The sequence below is a fragment of the Triticum dicoccoides genome, chromosome 3B (genome assembly GCF_002162155.2).
Source record: "Triticum dicoccoides isolate Atlit2015 ecotype Zavitan chromosome 3B, WEW_v2.0, whole genome shotgun sequence".
Lineage (NCBI taxonomy): Eukaryota > Viridiplantae > Streptophyta > Magnoliopsida > Poales > Poaceae > Triticum > Triticum dicoccoides.
Genome location: NC_041385.1, coordinates 289,470,193 through 289,476,928, shown reverse-complemented (window position 1 = coordinate 289,476,928; position 6,736 = coordinate 289,470,193). Strand labels below are relative to the sequence as shown.

The 6,736-nt window shown below is 44.2% G+C and overlaps 1 pseudogene; it reads right to left on the bottom strand.

Moving 5' to 3' along the window:
- Positions 1 to 1,720: 1,720 nt before the first annotated feature.
- Positions 1,721 to 6,273, bottom strand: LOC119279527 (annotated as a pseudogene).
- Between the last annotated feature and the right edge of the window lie 463 nt (positions 6,274 to 6,736).

Sequence of the window (6,736 nt, the reverse complement as noted above, 5' to 3'; positions counted from 1 at the left end):
TGGGAAGACGAGAGATGATCTCACCTAGGACGGCATTGGCGAGATCGCTGATGCGGTCCGCACGAGATCCCTCTTCTTCCTCCTCGGATCGAGAGGGAGCACGGTCGCCGCTTCCATTCCCTCCGACGAATAGCACACCACCAGAAGGCGGCATCGCCGATGGCGCCACTCTCGACCTCTTGATGCTACGAGCAGCGCTTTCCATCTCCACCTTCGTTGCTGGGGTGGCGCCGCCCACGACCAGTGCTCACTAAGGTGGATCTGGAGAAATGGATAACATCCGGTCGACCCATGAAACGACTTAAATACCCACGGTGGGGAGTGGAGGGGTCCAGATTAATTACCTCTTTTTTTGACGCGAGGGTCTGGGTTAATTACTACTCGTGGCAAGTAAATGGTAGGTGGCTGCTTGAAACATTAAATAGAGCCATGACTTTCAAGGTACGAGATGCACGGTTGAACACGCATACCAGGCACAGGCGTGCCCCTCCGTGTTTTAATTATTTACCGCACACATTACTCTGAAGAATCTGTTCGACGCCGGAAACACGGTTATACACTCATCTTGCCTTTGTAAGCTGCAAAATTTTCCACGAGCACGTTGACAATTAAGTAACTATAAAGACCGTTTAAAAGTTAAGTAGATTCAAGGCCGTGCCTCTGCCTTGCAGATGATTCTGCCGAAACACTCACAGACAAAAGCAAGCAAGTGAAGTGATGGCAGAGCCACGGTTTGTTAGGAACCACACACATGATCATGCCTTCATAGGAAAGTGATACGAGACGCACTGTTCTACCTGTCACACAGGCACGACCATGGCAGGCGCACGGTTTGCTATGTACCACACAACAGTCGTGAAGTGATATGACGCGCACTGCTCTACATGCCACACAGGCACGCTCATGATTCCATGTGATTCAGTAGCACGTAAAGACGTGATTCTCTCACAGGAAACACCATAAACCTACTGCCAGGCACTATATCCATTTGTGAAACAGAAAAACAAACACAATCGTGACCCGTTGTGTTTGAAATCTTTGCATCACAGAAGCACGGCGTGAAGGCACATGAGGCACGGTTGGACACACATCACAAGCACGGTTATGTGCTCTATATTTCAATTACTTACAGACATACATTCATAAGAGAAGAACAGGCGTGAGAATAGGCGAGGCACCGTTACCACTAAAGCCACGGTTATGCGGCCCCAGAAGCACGACCCAGATTCTGTGCTTAAAAATGTTTTTGTTCCATAACGGCTGGCGTGACCATGCAACCGTGAGAGTCACGGTTGAACACTCACCAGTGGCATGGCTGTGGCTGCCTGTGCCCTTTAGTTATTTTTATCTCTCTGTCATGCAGCAGAGAAGCATGCTTGTATGCTTACAGCATCCACATTCAGAAACCGACGTGGCTGCGGAAAATAACAAGGAAACTTGTGCCTATGATATTTTTCTCCGCCGAGTAAAAATACATAAAGAATCAAAAGGCATTCTTATTTAAATTTGTTTTGTTTCTATAACTGCAACAAATTAACTTACAAGTCGTTCTTATAACCACAACACAAGAAAATAAACAATCGACACCCGCCCGCCCTCCCCACCGATTGCTTGCTATTTCATCGTTCCACGTGCGGCCTTGTTTTTGAATGTTCAGTGATCCATTCTTCCTTCTCCACCCTTGTGCAAACCCACCCTTGTGTGTAGCTATTCAATATATTTACCTGTAAAATTAATATACATACATAAAAACAAAGCGAAAGATTGCGGTCATCACTGTTTTTTGCTTACGTCTTGTTTAAGCTGCATTATTACCTTTTAATTTTTCTATTCATACTGTTCTCCGGTACCAAAAAGTCTCCACTCGGAACTTTCCTTTCTGAAATGGACTGTGCAAATTCCATGCCTTGTCCCAGGCTTCCCTGAACGCATTCTGTGTGCCTGGCTTGTATGCTCGATTCTGGCATAGATGCAAGACTTTGGTAAATGCTCCCTATTGTCAGTGGGGTCGTTGGAGTTGCTGGCGTCTGACGTCTTCCTCCTGGGCTTGGAGTGCATCGCCCTGAGCCGTTTGATGTCCTCGATGGTGTTGTTGGTGTTGTCAGCCATTTCATTGACCTTGCCCTCTTCTCCTGCTGCGTTTTCCTCTTCTCCTCTTCAATCCTCATCCTCTCCTGTACTTCTGGGTTATCCGAGCAGTTTCTTTTCCTGTGACCCTTTACTCCACAACGACCGCACTTGGATGCGGCTTTGTTGCCTTTTCCTTTCTTCTCAGAACCAGCTTTGATTTGATCTCCTTTTTTCGTGCCCTTTGAGCCACTCATGGCAAGGTTCTTGAGAGTTTCGGCAAGAATGCATGTGTCTGGTTCCTCAGTAAGTGTTGCCATGACTTTTATTTTCATATCTACCGTACACTCACGCAGCACACTGAATGCCTTCTCTTTTCTGCAAGCATTTGAATAGATATCCGACAACTCAGCGTAAACGAGGCTGAATTTCATAGTTTCATCGTCTTGTGCGGTCATGCTATCACCTTGACTTGTAGACAAAACTTTCAGACTCTCTGATAGATTCCTGGTCCATCTGGGGATGATGAAGGGTTTTGGAAGTTGCTCGATCATGCATGTTTGGTCCATCACCTTAAGCACATGGCAGCACTGAATGCCATCCCTACTCATTTTCTTGCAGCTGCAACTATATATTTCTTTTTGCTCATCCACATCTACCCTGAACTCAGACCTGTCAAATTCCTTGCCCAGATATGGTTTCCACACTTTTTCTCCAGGCTCAGTAATCTTTTTAAAAAAATATTGCCTCCCCTTTGCCAGGTCAGAGCACTTGAAGTAAGTCCGGTTCTGTAGCTCCAGCTGGAATTTCTTGAAAATTTCATTGGTGTATACTTCACTTGCTTGTCTTTCAATCGGAAAACCCGTCTCTAGTGATGGCACCTTCTCTTCTATTCGGTGTCTTTTCTTGTCAAGTGTAGCGAGGAAATTTTGCTGACTCATGTGATACACATGAACAAACCTTTTTATAGTGTCCCTGTGGTCGACGTAATTCTTCCACATCGAATTCGTGCTCTCACTGCGAGTGGTTGTTGACGAGAAAGGATAGAATCAGTCCTTGAAGTAGGCCGGCACTCAGAAATTTCGAACTTCCCATAGCGTGTTCAGGTGTTTGTTGCCTTCCGCCTTGTAAAGAGAAATTGCTGCTTTCCAGGTACGCTCAAACTCTTCTTGATCTAGTGAGTTTTTGACGATTCAAAATAAATCATCAAACATCCCTGGGTGCTGCGCAAACACTACTACATTTTTTTCCTTCGTGTTCTTCCTAATATGCCACCAGTAGAACCTGTGCCTCGTTCTTGGAAGAGCTTCCTTTATTGCAGTCTTCATCACCTGGTCTTGGTCTGTTATTATGTATTTCGGCTCTTTACCTCCCATTGCCTCGACAAACGTGCTTAGGAGCCACTTCAATGACCCTATTTTCTCATCCTTCAAAAGGCCTACTCCAAACAGGATGGTCGACCCATGGTCGTCGACACCTATAATTGGTGCAAATGGCAAGCCATATATATTCGTAGAGAACGTCATGTCAAAAGACATGAAATCTCCATATAGCTCATAATTCATCTTGCACAAGGAGTCTGTCCAGAACAGGCTCTGCACTACATTCTTCTCTGTCTCTTCCACATGGTGGAATCCCAGCCTCCGCCTCTGCATATCGGCAAACAGTTTCATAGTGTCCTCGATATCAGTGTCGCACTCTCCAGCTCTGTCCCGGCATGCAATGTTGCTTATGTCAATTGTGTCGAACATAATTTCTCGCACCAGTTTCCCCATGGCAGTAAAAATCTGCATAACCTTCCTTGGTTCTAACCTCGCCTTCTGCAGTACTTGTATAAAGAATTTCTCATGAGGTGTCATCTTCTTATAGCATCTCATGAACTTCAGCATCCAATCGGATGGGTGAAGTTGGTGGTTGTGCTCTAGGTGCACGTTCTTCAGATACCATTTCCTCCTATCTGTATCCCTCTTGGCCGTTATTTGGACTAGGCAGCTTGTCCGGATCAAGCAGTTGCTCCTTCTCTCCTTAACATGTCTCTCTGTTGTTTTATTCTGCCCTTCCTTGGTGCACTGAAAGACCTGCTTGTCAAGCTGCTGATCATATGTCGATCTTCTGCTTGTTGATCGCTTGGCAGCAAAGCCAACCCTTCTCACATATCTGCAGAAAAATAAAAAGCACTCATCCAATCATCCGAATACCATACCAACCTCTGGTTTGAGCGCTTTGGTGACCTCCTGAATCGTTGGGTATATGCCTTCTTTGAACATGTCGTCCATTTCTTTCTCTACAATGGTCGGCGGCGCCATGATGATTCTGTCTACCATGTCTTCATTCGTCTGATCGCATTCACTTCTGACGACATCAGTTTCATCGCCAGCCATAGGTCCACTTACAGCGGAGCTGCTGCTGCTCTGTTGTTTGTCACACACAGCAGCGTCGTTTCTGCATGGCACGGTCAAATCCATAAATGTGTCTGCTTCTCCACTGTCGCACTGTGCAATGCTGCTCCATGTTTCTTTGGCACTCGTGCAACCAAGCGACTGTGCTGCTTCTACCATGCAATCCGTGCTGGCACTATACGCTACTTGCTGCAGTGAACGTCGCGTTCCCTTTGAAATGGATGGAGAACTATGATATTTCCTTGCCTCATCTGTTATCCCCTCCGCCAAATCCTGAACACATGGCACGAAACAGAATTAGATGTCCAGAGCAGCATATGCATTTTTTTAATTTCTAAACAAAAGATTTATATGACTCATCAGGGCTCATCTGGTATACCAAAACCAGACCTATGCCTATTCGCCAAGTATAAGCGGTACACCAGAGGCACTGTTCACATTATACCTAGCAGCACGAATGTGACCATGCTACACACACATCTGGACAAGAGGCACAGTTGTGCTTCTGTTTACACCATACAACCGGAGAGGCACAACAACATCCTATACAAAAGAATAACTGCACATACAACCGTACCAGACGGACATCCGTCCTCCTGTTTTGCACTTTACCCTATTCTTCCATGAAACTGTTTGTGTGTTGAATTGAAAAATCATAGTTCCGACGTCACCTTTGTTTTCCCATGCCTATCTTGTCCAGCAAATCTTGGCGACAACCTTCGTGCATTGGTGATTTCGCTGACGATGCTGAATGCCATCGGAGATCCTTCGGAAGGACCCCTCATGTTGAATGCCACAGGTGATCCTTTCAAAGGACCTTGCCTTATGTTTTCATCGAATCGTGGACTACCGCGATACTTTCTTACTTGCTCGTACACCTGCGTGTGCAAGATACTACAATTTAAATATACCAGACGGAAAAAAAATTGCTCACAAACAAAATATACATTTGCTTTAAATGTTGTTGCACGTTCGTATTTGATGTCACCTGTATTGCTTTGTGGTGCTGCTGTACGGTAAAGTTTATTCCTCTTATGTTTGATTTTGTCGTTGATCTCTTCTTGCTTGTGCAAACCGTACCAAATCCTTGAACACCAATGCTTTTGTTGCCAATGATCCTTATACTTGCATCAAAGGAAATTTTGTTACCCTGTACCTCTTCATTATGACCGCCTTCGAACGCCGGTCTGTCACAACGCCCGCTCTGCGCCTTTGTGGACATTTGTTTCTTGAAACCAAAAAATAATTAGAGGCACGTGCAAGTATTACAAAGAATTAGCAAGTAAAACTTCCACGTACGTTCAAAATCAGCGTTTGAAGTTTTCATCGTTACCTGCACAATCTACTTAGTGGAGTCTCTGCTGCTTAGGATGCTCCTCTTCGCAGGTGTCTATTGCACACCATGCTCCTGGTTGGGACATTTGCCAAGAACTTGTATCTCACTCTTGACTCCAATTATTCCAGCCTGCATGGCATGTGCGTGTTTGACAGTATCTGCATCATTGATCTTCTTCTCGTTTTGTAGTAAATTTTTTCCACCTCTCGATACTCAACTGCAGAGTAGATGCACAGGATAAACAGATATTACAGCATTCATCCAGGATATATTAATTATTTTTGTTGTCGTTAATGATCTACTATTTGGTGTTCTTAGTGGTGGCACCTTGACAGCAAATGTCCCAGAAATAAAAGACCAAACGCTAATGTTCAACTGGCTTACAATTACCTGCCTCCCATAATCCTTGCCGATGTCGTTCAAAGACCGACCGTCCCTGTTGTCCTGACCAGATGACGCACTCCTAAACATCTGCCCGAAAAAGAGACGTAATAAATATAAAGGTTATAAACCTGCAGTATCAGTGTTGAAACTTTTCAAAGTCGATCTCAATCTTTCTTACTAACCTTTTACACTTACCATGCAACAGAGATATATTTTTAGTTCTATATAATTGACATGTATAAATATATACATATAATAATTTTTAATAAAACTGCAACCTCAACCATAGTGAGATCCTCTGATGCTAGTTTGCTTGTGCAACACTTAACACAAAGATAACCATGAAACCTAACAAAACTAACAAGCTCGTATTACAAGGACGAGAGTACACAAAACAAAAAACAAACTCAAATGAGAGCTACAGTGTAAAACTACACAGTTTTATTCTATGAATCCCGACAACAAGAAATTCATCAATGAATTGAATCTCGTGTATCAGGAATCGCAATGCAAAGGTACGTTGATAAAAAATTTACTAACCTTTGATTGC